The sequence below is a fragment of the Chrysemys picta genome, chromosome 9 (assembly GCF_011386835.1).
Source record: "Chrysemys picta bellii isolate R12L10 chromosome 9, ASM1138683v2, whole genome shotgun sequence".
NCBI lineage: Eukaryota > Metazoa > Chordata > Testudines > Emydidae > Chrysemys > Chrysemys picta.
Window position 1 is genome coordinate 88,707,168 of NC_088799.1, and position 15,333 is coordinate 88,722,500.

Genomic DNA, 15,333 nt, shown 5'->3' on the forward strand with positions numbered 1-15,333 from the left:
AAGCAGGGCCAGCATCAGACTCACTGGGGCCCAGGGCAGAAAGCCAAAGCCCCATGCATGGGGCTGAAGCCCGAAGCCCTGAGCCCCACCACCTGGGGCTGAAGCCGAAGCCTGAGCAGCTTAGCTTCATGGGGCTCCCTGTGGCATGGGGCCCCAAGCAATTGCCCTGTTTGCTATCCCCTAATACCAACCCTGGCTTTTATATGCAGAAAGCCAGTTGTTGTGACACAGGTGGGCCGCGGAGGTTTTATAGCATGATGGGGAGCCTCAGAAAGAAAAAGGTTGAGAACCCCTGCACTAGACCATCCTTCCTTTTTAAAAGGGGTAGGCATTTACTCTACTGGGAGAAAACAAAATGCCAATACATGTATTTAGGTATGAATTAAATATTGAACATATTTGCCCATAGAGATGATATGGAAACCCTGCCCACAACTCCATAGATCTGCCAGAATAGAAAGGGCAATATTTGATGTAAGCTGTGTTGCCTTTATTAACTCAAGAAACAAGGTGCCTCTCTGAATATTGCTGAATACTTAAAAAATGAAAGGTGGAATTGAGTTGTTAGGGTACAGTATAAGGTTGAACTGATTAATTCAAGGTGTCCAAAGCCTGCACATCTACTGGCAGTACTAAAAAAAGGTGGGTATGCTATAAATACCACTTCACAGGAAGACGGATAAACCCCCCAAGGTAGAGGGGCGTAAAACCAAGATAACACCAGAAGGAAGCGCCATGTGTTTTCTGAATTTTGTGGACACTGAGGGCTTGTCTTCACTACTGGGGGATACACGCTGCTGCAATCGATGCAGCAGCAGTCGATTTAGTGGGTTTGGTGAAGACCTGCTAAATTGATGGCAGAGCGTTCTCCAGTGGACTCTGATACTCCAGCTCCCTGAGAAGAGTAAGGTAAGTCGACCGGAGAGCATCTCTCGTCGACTCGGTGCAGTGAGGACATGGAAGTAAGTCGACCTAAGCTATATCGACTCCAGCTACGTTATTCATGTAGCTGGAGCAGCGTAACTTAGGTCGACTTACCCCGGTAGTGAAGACAAGTCTAGAGTAATGAAGCTAATTGTTTGCTAGGTAGTAATCATCACATACCCAAATGACCATTCAGCAGGCTATAGGAGACTCCGTTGATGGCAACAATAGGGCCAGAACGTTATGGTCCATTCCGAGCATGGTAATGTGGCCAAGAAATGAGTGAATGCTGGAATAATCCAGCTAACTAAGAAATGAATCTCTGATGAAAAAGAACACAAGCAGCTTGTGGTTTACATATACTCTACATAACCTGCAAGCAATGGAATTTTTTACATGCTCATATATGATCTTAGAGCTTTATTTTTACGTGTGTGTGTGTGTGTGAGGGGGTGCATATGGATGGGTGTAACTGATATTGATAGACACGCTTGAGCCAAATCCCCGGGTTCATGTTCAAAATCCAAATTTGACTTTTACAACTTGAGCCCATTTCTAATATTTAGTCAGATTTATGACCAATGTAGTACTTTGGAGCTAACTCTTGTTCATAGTTTAGCCATTGTTCAGTCATCATTAAAGTATATAAAAATTATGCATTTATCTTTTTAGCCTATAGACACTTAAGCCTCCGTGTTCTTGGGGTTTTATTTATTTACTCCTTTGCTGCTTGATAGATGGGAGCACATAAAATGTTTCCTAACTGGGGATGTCTCATTAGTTTTTTCCTTTTAGTGTCATCTGTCATACAATAGCAGATAATGTGGAGTCTTCACACATTCATGTGACCGTATTGTATTTTTATTTATAATTATAAACTAGTTCCTTTTATGTTTGCACAGGGCAGTTGAGATTAAATATAGCCTTGTGCTTAAACACTATCCCCAAAGAAGATGCAGTTATATTTAAACCAGGGCTCTATCTTCTTGTGTCATTACAGCCCCACTGTTTTCTAAAAAGCAAGCGTGCTCTGTGATATAGAAGGTGGAGACTGGGAAGCTGGCTCTGCTAAGCCTTGCCTAATGCAAACTGCTTTAGTATGCACATCACATCATGCCAGCTATACTGCAGGGAGCAAGCAGTTATCGCACAAGCGTGCATCCTCAGAGCCAGGATAAACACTCCGTTACTCTCCCTCTAAACTGCTCTTCTGGGAGGGAGAGAAAATAAATAGAGAGAGAGAGAGAGGCATTTGAAGTAACCTTTTTAAGGAGAAGGCAGCAACCAATAGAACCTTTTCTTATTTTTTTCCACTTCTTACTAGAGAAATTCGTGTTATCTCAGCAATTAAGGAGAAGAGCCAGCATCTAGGGTTCCAGGCTGTGAGGGGAAGTAGCAACTTGTACCAGGTAGGAAGCCCTTTCAGCATCCTCTTTAATTCATGCAGCTCAGTTACTTACTACAGTACTTGCTATGTTACAATACTGTGGCTGACTTCTGGAGACCTTGTGTCTGTTAGCCACCATTCCCTGAGTGAAAGGGACCGTGGGGAGCCTTAATTGTCAATGACCTTCAGGGTATTTCTTGGAAAGGCACTAATACTTAGTGCTGTAAAGTAAGGCAATCTAGACTTCCATCTAACTGCTTAGATGTGTGCATTTAGCATCAGGATGCAGCTGGTCGAAACTGCAGCTGTTACCCATATATGAACCCATGTCACAAATGAGTAAAAATTAGCCATTTTATAATAACAGAAACAGCTGCTCTGCATATTTAGCAACACTGATGTACTACTTTCCCAAACTTATTACCATAAATTCATTGTGTGCTCTAAAGTAAGCAAATAGGCTTTAGTGTATTCAGAGATATTCCGACATTTAATGTACTATTACATTTTCATAGTCGCTCATGCATATTTCATCAAGAGTTTTTATAAACTTTTCTGTTGCAGACATGTCTTCTGTTGTAGATTGATACTCTGCCACTAAATAATGAACAATAAAAATAATCGGTAGCCTTGCATTGAACTGCCGGCAATACATACTTTCCAGAATTACTTACTGAAAGGCTGTTAGAATACAGGAAGCCCTCTGCAAGGTTTGGGAGGAGGGTGTGGAATGGGATGGAACACTGAGTTTTTGGGATGCAAAAAAAACCAAAAGCCCTACTAACCTGATTTGAGATCCTTCTGTTCACAACTTTCTACCTGACATGTTATGTTTTTGTTGAATCAAATGAATTAACCTTTACTTGACATTCACATAACCTTTTCATCTTGCGATGATCACGTGACTTAAGTTTCTTATTAAAAAACATGAATTTGACAATAGGATATGCTTTTTTAAAAATTCATGGCAATTAAATTTGCTCAGAGCCTAAGTTAGTCTGCAAGAGCTAGCATGATGTTTACCAAAAGAGTCGATTCTTTTAAAGTTTTGTTGTTTAACGCTAAATTTAAGTTACTGTCTGTTTTGGGTAGCGGTTGGGTTTTAGGCAAACTTTTACAAGTCTTATCATGGCTTTGTCTGTAATATCAGACTCTTGTGATTGGTGAATTCTGTTAGGATAAAGCAAAAATCTCTTTTGAAGGCAAAAAAAGTGTGAGCAAGAATACCAGGTCTCTGCTTTACCTTCTTATAACAGAATTAGAAAACCTGCTTAGGCCCACTAATTTCATAGATGTTCAGCACCAGTTAATATTAGGCATAATTCTGTGCCTAGGCTTCTGATGGCACCTTTTGCTTCTTCTGACTGCTTTATTTAATACCTAGAAAAATACCATCAGCATAAATATTTTCATAAAGATGTATTGTGTTTTATCTGTGGTGAGGAAAAATTCAAAGAAAATGAGTGTACTTTGTCTTATCGTCTCTTTTTTTGGTCTTTGGCATATTAAATGTCCCAGGGGAAAACACAATGTTCAGAATTTATAATTATGCCTGATAGTAAATCAATGCTATGGAATTTACAAATATTTGCATATTATTCAGCCCAAGTGAAGTCAATTAGGTCTATTGAGCTCCCTAAACCTAAAACTCTCAGTTTAAGAGCCCTGATACCACATGAGAGGAGTTTTATCCTCCGTGCCTTATTTTTTACTGAACTGTCATTTGGGGGACACAGAGAAGTCCAGCTTCTTGGAGATTTCTCCGTTGTTTAGAAGTACTCGGGTTTCAACCAGCCTGTTATGATACACAACTGGAAGGAAATCTGAGATAGAAAATTGACCACTGAAGTTCTGACTCCTTTGGTATGTGTTGCTGCTAGAAGAACATGATAAAGAAAGTAAGAACGTCTTCTGTTTTTATAGAGGTAAATATTTATGGGATGTCATGCTCAATGGAGTTATTAATTTAAGGGCATTGAGAAAAATAGCAAGAAATATGATGACCTGGAAACATGTCATAAATACAAATTTGGTGTAAAATTTTAAGCAAATACAGATTTTGTTTCTTATATGCAAGGTGTGCTCGCTTGTTCCTGTAAAGATTCTAAGATTTCCCTAAGGAGACATTGATCCCTGACATGACCCCAGAAAAGTTAACGGAGTCAGTAAATTAACTTGCTTTATATAATTTTGTTTTTGTCTAACCATCTGAGTTACAGAGAGTCATTGATATGGCATATTTGCCATCTCTAAAAAGGAGGGTGTGTTTAGAGAATCAGGTATCAGGATGCTAGTTTTCTTTTCAACTCTGCTGCTGACGTGGTGTGTCATTTAACTTTTGTGTACCTCAGTTTACCTATCTGTAAAATGAGTATTTGCCTATTTTTGCAGTGCTTGTGATGTTTAATGATTGCAAAATGTTTAGATCCTTAGATGAATGGTGATATTTATGTATTTCAAAATCTTGCTAACATGCAATGGACATTAGGCATTACAAAGACTGAAGCACCTTGTTTTAATTAATAGAGAAATGATAAACCTTTAAGTCAACTATTCATGTGGATTTCATCTTCTTTTACTCTCATTAGACTTTGCAGGATGACAACTTGTAGAAATATTCCCTATTTCATTTTATTGCTCTTCTAACGATTGTATTCCAGTGTTTAAACCTTTCCCCCATTCTTGGTAATACTAAATCTGTGCAACCTTTTTTTCTGTTTGTATCTTATGAGTAACAAAGAGTCTTGTGGCACCGCATATGTCTGACGAAGTGGATATTCATCCACGAAAGCTTATGCTCCAATACATCTGTTATACAATACATCTATAAGGTGCCACAGGACTCTCTGTTGCTTTTTACAGATCCAGACTAACACGGCTACCCCTCTGATACTATCTTATGAGTGTGACTTTAAAAGAGTATGTGTGTTGATTTTTACATTGATGGTAGTGTGTGCTACTGAAAGGTGCTGGGTGAACATTATCATCCTTGGAGGCTCAAATTCTTTATTCTTTTATACAACAGGTTTCAGACATGCAAGCTTCTTCATATTGTCCTTCCATAGTGTTTCAACCCTGAGCTGCAAGAGACCATCTTTAGAGAGTAAAGTTTGAATGCGCATTGGGCTCTACTAGTGTGTGGACCTATGTGCATCCCATTGTCTTTAATGAGACTCTTCATGAGTGCAGGGATACATGCTACAGATCTCTGTACAGGCAAAAGGCCTTTAAGGGTATGTCCAGACTACCTGCCGTATTGGCGGGTAGCGATTGATTTATCGGGAATCGATATATCGCGTCTCGTTAAGATGCGATATATCGATACCCGAACGCGCTCCCCGTCGACTCCGGAACTCCACCGGAGCGAGCGGCGGTAGTGGAGTCGACGGGGGAGCCGTGGCCGTTGATCCCGCGCCGTGAGGACCCCAGGTAAATTGATCTAAGATACTTTGACTTCAGCTACGCTATTCACGTGGCTGAAGTTGCATATCTTAGATCGACCCCCCCCCCCCCCCCCCCGCAAGTAGACCAGCCCAAAGAGTAGTTCAATCTTCTTGGCCCATTCAGTCCCTGAATTTTTAGCTTTGATTGTCACTGTTAGCACCCTTTGTTGTCAGTGGGTTTTATTACATGGGCAACAGTCTACTCTGAATACAGCTGAAACCACTAACTCATTCATGTCTCCTGGTCCACCACACAGTTATTCAGTAATCAATTTTGGTCACTCCCTCACAGGGCTTTGTACCAGAGCTCTGAGCTATCCTGTCCTGTGCCTTGGGTGTGTGGCATTGAGCCTGATAGCTCAGCTGCTGCTAAGGTGAGTGAGGGTCAGATCCATTTTGAAGATCATATTTGCTGCAATGTGCATATGTAAGGTTCAACTATAAATGTACAAGCAAATAGTATTTCTTCCTTCCCTTTGACTCTCTCCTGAGATTAAAACTGACCAGAAGATACAGTATATGTTTAACCACACCATAAAGGTTATAACAACACAAAGTATGAGCTACAAAGCTTTGGTATAAATGGGAGACCCATAAGAATTCCTAAGTGGCCATTATCTCTTGATCTCCCTTTAGATAATTTTCATAAGATCTTTGTTTTTGAAATCAAAACACTAAATGCACACTCTAACAGCACGTTACTCTGCAAATGGATGAACGATGATTCCATAACAATCCAATGCTGTTGATGGGAGGAAAAGACTGTCCCCCCGCCCTTTTTTTTTTTTTGAACAACAGATATGTCCATGTTCAGAGGTATGTTCCTCCCAAAGTGGCTAGAAAACAAAGAATATTGGTCTGGCTTTTCTTTAACCTTCCAGATGTTAAATAATAATTTTTCAAGATGGAAACTTGATGACCAATGACACTGATATTTTGCTTTGTGCGTAGAATCAAGTTCAGAGTGAATATTGTAGCTGACTAAGGCTGGGCTCTGTTGCCAACTTTAAAGAAATAGCAAGTCACTTACCAGCACAACTTTTGAGATTTATTTAGGCAATAATCCCCGAGAAACCAGTCATTACTAGCAATTAACTGTTGGTTTGTTAGTTCACTATGGACCATTAATGCTCTAACAAAGTGACTGTTAACTAAAGCAGCAGTAGCAAATTTTGAGGTGGCTATTGCTCTTACTCTATTTGTCTTCTATGTGGCTTATGTTCTCTTTTATCTGTCCTCCCCCCCCCCCCCCCACACACACACACATTGTTTAGCAGTTAAAGGGTAGTTAACAACTGAATTTTGCCCAATTAATGCTTCTTCAGTAGGGGAAATAACAGTGGCATCCAGGCTGGATTTGCAATATATATATATTTGAAAATAATAAACATTAGCCTGCAGTGTATTACCCTGGACCTGCATCTCTTTATCATCTTAGAACATTTTATACATGATGCAATTAGTCAGAGATTATTTCTGATCGTTTTATTGCTTAAATGAAATACTGAATCCAAACAGAGTGAAAGAGTATGCAACCAGACAATCCCAAATATTGATCTTAGAGCAGTTTTTCTGATGGAGGCTGTCCTCCAGATGGAGGGAATTAAAAATAAAATCAAATCCCAGGACATTTTGGACATCCTGTTGTGTCTCAGCATGTCCAGAGCCCAAAAAGACACTGGACACCTGAGGGTATGATATAATGGTGAGATCCAGAAAATAAATTGGAGGCTGAGTGGGCTCTAGTTTAATATGTTTTAGTGCTGTGTTTCATTCAGCCTCATTTTTTAAGGACCACAAGAGGGAGAATTGGAATAAATAATACTCTTTTCTTATAATTAACACAACTGCTTTTTCTTCCTGGTGTCTGATGGTTACAAGATACAAAAAAAGTCAATAACTCCGGGTGTAAGTGTGGGTGTGCTAACTTTGTAGCTAATGGAATTGAGGTGTGCAGCTCCACTAGGCTGATTAGAACCATCAGAAAATATGCCATGTTACAATGAAATGAAGGGAGATGGATTTAGGTCAGTATTTAATGAGCGCTAGATACAGTGCACTTACATTCTGTGCAGGAAAAACAAAAAGCAAAAAATACAGTCTGGTGTAACTCAGTAAAAATTGGGCAGTCACTTCCATTAGTCTTTAGTTTGACTCTTACCTGGTTCAGAAATTAAAAAACAAAAAAACCCCAAATAGAATTATCATCTAAGTATTGGAGGTGAACAAGCAGAAAGGCTTGTCAATATCATTTAGCGTGCATTTATGAAGACAGTGTGATCTCGTATCCTAAACCGGACTAGAGCACATGGTTCCTTTTTAAATTCCTTTTAAAAAAGCATCTTACAGCCTCAAGTTTTTCTTCCAGTCCTAGTGATTGAAAGTGGTCCACGAAATACTGGTAACTTTTTTTGCACAAGGAAGATAGAGGGGGGAGGGAGAGGGGTTGTAGGGGTTTTTTTTTATATTGCATTAATTTGGTACAAGAGACCAAGATTGTCACACTGAATATTTATATTTTGTTTTGAAGTATCTCTTCAGATAGCCTCATCTGTTAAGTAATTCATCAGAGGTAACCTTGCAGAATCATTGTGGTCAGTATAATGCATAAGTTGTATAGCAAATGTATGAAGTCACCAGTAAAGAAGCAAATGTATACAATAGAAAGCCAGGAAAGAAAATTGTCCTTCTGAAGTGCCCAAACTTCAGAAAATATATGTTCTCTTTGTGTGCATCCTGCTTGCTTCAGAGTTAATTGGAGTTAGGTGCAGACATCAAGAGAAGAATAAAAACACCTTTGGAGAGAGGCAGTAAAGGTGAAGCAGAATTCTTCATGATAAATATCTTTATTTCACTGTTTTCTATCTAAAAATTACTAGTATTTAATGGATACGTTTTTCTTACATAAATTACACACATTGAAAGATTGCCATTAGGCATTTGCAAGTATAAGGCTAATCATAAAAATCTGGAATGGGTGGCACAGTTACCTTCCAGGCCTGCCTGGAAAACACCTGTCAGATTTATAGTCAAAGTGGATTCAACAGTCTGTGCATAACAGAATCAGGTCTTTGGATCTGCAGAAATGACAGGCTGCTGTTTTCCAGTGACAGGAAAAAAATACTAGTATAGAACAGTCAAAGAGTAGTTCACATAGGCTGGGGCTCTGATGACTTCACTTGATTGACTAATGTATTATTTGCCAGCAGTCCTGCTGAAATTGAGACTGCACACAGAGTGAGGTGCTATGCAGCATAAATAAGGGTAGCAGGATCTGCCCTTCAGACACTAGTATACTTGTAATTTAATATGGTCTGGGGTGTATTGATAGAAAATAATCACCTAGGTTTAACATTTTACATAAGTGAACATAATTCTTGCAGAATGACAAGGGAATTGCATGTTACTGAACTCCTTGGGTGTTCATGTGAATTTTTATTGCAATGGATACCAAAGTTCAATTATTAAAAGCTGAATTACCACCAATATTAAAGTGTTGACATATTACTTGCCATTGGGTGTCTCTGCAACTCCACAGAAACACAGCTGTATGTGTATCTTTCTGCCTGTTAATCAGAAGAATCCTCCTAGTGTGATTGTAGTCAGAGAAGTCCCTTTAACTCCCCCCAACTACTTCTGTGATGCTCCCAGAACTGAGATTGATAACTTAATTTAAATGTTACACTCCCCTTGCCCATCCCACAGTATGCTGTCAACCTTGCTACCTCTGCATTTCCTAGTGCATTCTGTCTTGTGCTGTATTTATTTAGATTTATAACAACAATAGGATGGGAATTGTTTGCCTTAAATTCTAGGTGCCTCTGGCATGGTATTAAAAAAATATATTCCTGCCTCCATGAAGATGGGCCTTTGAGCATGTGCTGTAATAAGTGTGTACCTTCTAGATTGTCAGCGCTCCGGGAAGGGGCTGGTGTTACTTTGTGTATTGTACCTTTGCGGTAGAGGGAGGCAAACAATAAATAACAATGTAAGAATGACACCTTCTTACCAGGTGCTCCCTGTGTGTCCTTGAGTCACATCTGCTTACTTGACTAACACAAACATGTTTTTTGGTACTCTGAGCAATGTAAACCAAATACAGCTATGGCAGTGTGAGATTGAATCTTGTGGGGAAATAGAACGGGGGGGCCTTCTTTTTAATAGCCAAAGCTGTGAATCTGAAGGCCCCAAAATAAACCTTCCAACAGAGATCTGTTATGCTGACTACCCTTACACAGAGTAGTACAGGCCCAGGCCTAAGTAAGACTGAACAACACAGTTCTCTGCCAAACTCAGTCAAGGGTAATGGCCAGAGGAGGGGGAAGGAAAAACAAAGAATAATGCTAAAGGCTACAAGAGAAACTGCTTTAGCAATATAATAACCGCAAGTTTATGAAATAATTAAGAAATTGCTTTTGCAAAGAGCTGATCACTCTTGCAGTTGCAGCTATCTGCAAACTTTCCAAGTCCCGCTATCTGAAAATTAGCCAATCATAGATCTTCTTTAGGCGTCCCATGGTAACCCCCTTAACCGTAAAACCCCGGAAAATAACATGTACCTTGCTGAGAAATGTACCCAAACTGGTGCCAAGTACCACCCCTGGGGAAAACCACCAAGCGCCCCCGTACCCAAATAAAACACCCAATTCTCGGAAAAGAATAAGGAAGGTGCCAGGAAGGGGCGACTGACCCCAACCCCAATTTCTTAACTCATGATGTATTGTTTGTACTTTGCTTGCGATTTAATGAAATAAAAGCTGCCTGTGAGCGGTCCTCGGGGTGTCAGTCTTCGGACTGCACCCCAGTGCACTGGTATGTATGTCAATAAACTGGCCTCAGACTTGAGTCTTTGAACTAAAATCAATGCGTGGGTTTCTTTGACCACGACAATCTATTCTGCCTCATGCAACAACAACACATTGCCTAGCACGTCTGTATGTGCTGTATAAGTAATAACGGAAATTGTATTAATAACAAAACTGTCAGCTAGATTGCAGAGTTTGTTCCTGGTGATGATGTACTGTTGAGGCAGGGAGAGCAGAGTGTGATTTCTCAGAATCCAGCTGCGTCTGTAGTATTGGCAGCTCGGGAAGTAATCTTTTGACTTATGAAACAAGCACATGTTGTATGAAATACATTCTACCTGCATAAAACCTGAGTCATTGCGCTCTATGCAGGTGGAGGCAGAGCGAATGAGGAGGTAAAAATCGACACACCCATCCTGACCTATTATCTTCTCCCCCCCGCCCCTGCATAGCCTATCAACTGGAATAGTAGCCACCTTCTCATTTTGCAGGGTGTTGAGGCTATTGGATCTGTTGGTGTGGATCCCATGCATCCACAGTGGTGAGGCCAATACAAAAGCACTTTCCATGCTGAATAGCTGGTGCACAGTACCCCCTGCACTGCTCTTTTGCTTAGATCCCCCTTTGTAGCCCTTTCCTACCACAAATGAATTCCAGCCAATGAGAGTAAATATAGAAATCTGTCACTTTTACTAGACATGGTCCTAAAATGTCACTTTTGGCTATGGATCCAGATTTCCACATCCTGCAAATTTGGGTGCATTCAGGTTCTTTTTTTGGGGTGGGGAGGGAAGCAGAGGGTTGGGTGCAGCCAATAGTAGACAAGAATCAATGAATGGGGAGGTTTGTTTCCTACACTTTGTGTATGGATTTTCACTTTGCCAAATTGGTGTAATATGCTACTATCTACTAGAATGTACAATTTCACCCTAGTGTACATGATGACACAATGTGACATGTTCACTTTGCTCACCACAGTTGTCTCAAAAGAGAAGTTTGAAACACATTTATGGGTGTTGGTCTCAATTTTGCAAATAGGGTTTTCTTTTTTTATTGTACATTTCATCATCTGCAGTGGTACAGATGCTTAAAAAATCCTGATTAAATATTTTTTTGTTGTAAAATTATAAATATTCTTTCCTCATGCATGGGCTTGTTTGGAAAGTTAGTTTAGATTCTGGCATGGAGTAGTGATATTCAATTATTTTGAAAAATGAAATATATATTCAGTAAGGAACTATAGCATTAATTATAGGAGTTTTGGGGGGCTCATTAAATTATTTTAAACTATTTGGTATTGCATTTCTTTGTATCACCCTTTTGGAATAACTTAATGAAACTAACAAGGGAAATTTAAAATAAGAAGGCTGTGCTTGTCTGATAGAGTATTAGGTTCTTTAGATTAGATGTTGATACAGTCTGTAAAACTGGCATTCTAGGTATTTCTCTGACACTGAAAGAGATTTACTAATAGACTCAGGTGAATCCTCAGAGATGCTCTGGGAAATCCGCCAATTTCTCTAGTATGCCATCAGTTAATATCATGTTTATTGGAGCTTCATAAAGCTTGCTTAATTTTGAAATTTCTTTGAAGCAACATTTGTTTGGAGGGGGAAAAGTTTTCATTAGCATCAAGGGAGTGAGACCCCGGGATGTTCATTGCCATTTCAGGGAAGGAGGCACCAAGGAGCTGTGTCCCGCAAAGTAGAAAAACATGCGTGAGCAAAAGGGATAGCATAGGGCAGTGTTTTCTAAACTTGGGACGCCGCTTGTGTAGGGAAAGCCCCTGGCGGGCTGGGCCGATTTATTTACCTGCCCCATCCGCCGGTTCGGCCGATCACGGCTCCCAGTGGCTGCGGTTCACTGCTCCAGGCCAATGGGGGCTGCAGGAAGCGGTGGCCAGTATGTCCCTCGGCTTGCGCCTCTTCCAGCAGTTCCCATTGGCCTGAAGCAGCAAATCGTGGCCAGTGGGAGCCGCGATCGGCCGAACCGGCGGATGGGGCAGGTAAACAAACTGGCCCGGCCCACCAGGGGCTTTCCTTACACAAGCGGCGTCCCAAGTTTGGGAAACAATGGTATAGGGAATTGAACTGGGTAACTGACTTCTTTGTCAGAAAGGAAGAGGTGTTTTATTTTCCCTGATGAAGAAGCATCAGAAGAGCAGGAAATATGATTTATCCTGTAGAGTGAAGTGAAGAATGGCTTTCCCCTTGTAGAGATGAATTTTCAACATGAATTAATGATGAACAAAATAGTTACGCCCCTAACACACACAGGAAACTTTCCTCCAACCTTGAAAAATTCTATTTGCCAACTTGCCCAGGATAAGTCACTGTTCTGGTGGGAGTGTATGATAGAGAAACCAAAAGTCCTTTTCGCATCCTTCAGTAGGATGATGAAGATAAACAGTGCAAAATAGTTCTTAGATTCCATAACAGTGTTTTGAGTGTTTAAAATAAACCAAAGAAACAATTAAGTTGAGTTTTAGTTTCCCAGACAATAGAATAAAATCTTCCTTCTCTTCTGCTCTCCAGTCTTACCTTGTTTGTTGCTAGTCATCTGTGTATAATATTCAGCCCACAAAAATGTGCAACTGGATTGATTGGGATGGGTAAATCTCAAAGTTCAGAAGCTGTACTCATATAAGCACCCGAAGTTACAGTGATTACCCAACAGATTGCTGATATCTAGCAATCACACCAGGATAGGCATTCTTGAAATATTTCCAATTGGGCTGAATGAGACCATGAGAACAGCTATTCTCAGGTTATTTTGTCATATATGATTCTGATTTCAACTAGAACTAGAAAGTGCAACAGCAAAAAAAGAGATGGGGGAGAAAACGTTTTTCAGACGCACAAAAAATTCATTTTAAGGGATGGGCAAAGGCTTCAGTCAGTTTTCATGTTGTCAACTGGCTCACTCATCCCTCAGTATATACCCTTTGGTTTTCCAGTGGCCATGTGAATGTGAAATATCCAAGCTGTGTTTTCACTAAGCATGGAACTAGTTTACAAGTGGAACAAGAATGGGAGAAGTTTCTTTTGCACCAAAATGACACAAAGGATACATTGTCTTTGTAGGTGCCAAACATTCCATAGAGTCTGCATTTACATTAACACTGTAAGTGACTGCAACATAATTATAATAACTAGTGTAGATGGGACCTGACTATGTCTCCCCAATCAGATTAAAACTCAGGTCAATCCAAAACTTTAATGCTGGTGGTGTCAGTGAGGTTGGGTCCCGTGTGAACTCTAACTTGCAACTGCATTGTTACAGGGTTTTTAAACTTCCTTGTTGTTGTCGTGTACACAGCACTGAGGTGGATCACCATGCATGAGAAGGAAACACAGACTGTACTATGCCTGTGGTCTGTAAATGGCACGCATGCCCACGAACTTTTCAAGAGCTTTTCAGAGAGTAAAAATGCTCTTGAACCTGGCTGTAAAAACTCATTTCAGAGTCATCATCGGAAGCCTTCAGTGCCAACTTATCAAAATGCGAAAATGAGCTGTGCCACGGCTCCTCTGACAGGCCGACATGAAGCTGGAGTTAGTTCATTTTTGTTATCACGGAGAGAGATTAAATAGGGTTTGCAATCAGCCACTGACTAGAACAGGTTTGTTTGTTTGTGCTGATTAGAGAGTGAAGTAGAAGACTGGTGGAGACAGAGGTTTTTTTTTAAGCAAGGGAAATAATGTAAGATTGCTGAGAGTTTCTAAGTGAGTAAATTGTCAGGCCCTGCGGATACGGTAAGCACACGAGTTGAAGAAACCAAAATCAGGTGCCTGCCCGTGGCTCAGGAACCTAAATATTCTGTTAACCAAGTCTCTGTCGCCTGCCATGCTGGAACCAATGAGGGTGAGAGGTGGCTTGTGATCACTCAAGTGGTTTTCCCATTAGGACTTACAGCTCTATCTGCTAATTGCATCTTCCAGTTTCAATGAGACAATGGGTATTTCCTGGAAGAAAAACCTTTTAAAGGAAACCTATAGCAATGCTGCTCCATTGTCATAACCCGTGTAGGAAGCAAAATGTAAGCAATATACCTGGGTTTGTGATTGGGATGGATTTTCAATGTAACTAGATTTTTGTCATTGATGTAATGTACCTATGGGAGATGTCTTTCTTTATTTGTAAGGAAAGGCTGAGACTTTGAGGTATGCTTTCAACAATCCACCATACTTTTAATTTTCCAGTCTTCAATTTTCCACTTTTACTATTTCCTTTAAGGTTTCTGGGTGCTGGAAGCAAATTTCCACGAGGCATGCTACAATTAGAACTACCCAGAGCATTCAAAATACTGGGGCTGAAACCCAACGGCCTTGCTTATTTTGTACTCAGTTTACCGGTTTTGACCCTGTGTGTTCCCATTGCTGTATTAGCCATTATGAATCTGAGGCCATTCTAAGTGTTTGAGAAGAGGAAAAAAATCATCACCTTGATCTGTTGGATAGGAAAATCATTGAGATTAACCAAAAGGCTCAGTTCCAGAAATCAATCTGGAAATGTCTGTCGAGGCCTTCTTGTAAGATTCCAACCACTTCCTAGCACTATTTATGTTTGAAATATACTGCAGTGAATGGAAAAGCCTTTCTCGTGGTATTTGGGTACTTGCACTTCCAAGGAGAGGTAGCGTAGAATCATGGTAATGAAGGGCTGGAAGGGACCTCAAGAAGTCATCTAATCTCTTGAGGCAAGGCCAAATAAACCTACTCCCTTCCCCATGGGTGGCGGGTATCGTAGGCTGTGACTCCTGAAACAGCCTAGC

The 15,333-nt window shown here is 40.4% G+C and overlaps 1 protein-coding gene across 7 annotated transcripts in view; it reads left to right on the forward strand.

Moving 5' to 3' along the window:
• Positions 1-1,966: 1,966 nt before the first annotated feature.
• The window catches only part of TENM1 (teneurin transmembrane protein 1), a 1,376,511-nt gene continuing 1,363,144 nt past the window's right edge, over positions 1,967-15,333 (forward strand). For 3 of the 7 annotated variants that reach the window (XM_065556636.1, XM_065556634.1, XM_065556635.1), the window contains exon 1: positions 1,969-2,333. The gene's annotated coding sequence lies outside the window, so the exon portion shown is untranslated. Of the gene's footprint in view, positions 2,334-15,333 lie in introns of all 7 variants that reach the window. The other 4 variants (XM_065556629.1, XM_065556628.1, XM_065556633.1 and 1 more) reach the window with 3 other exon arrangements.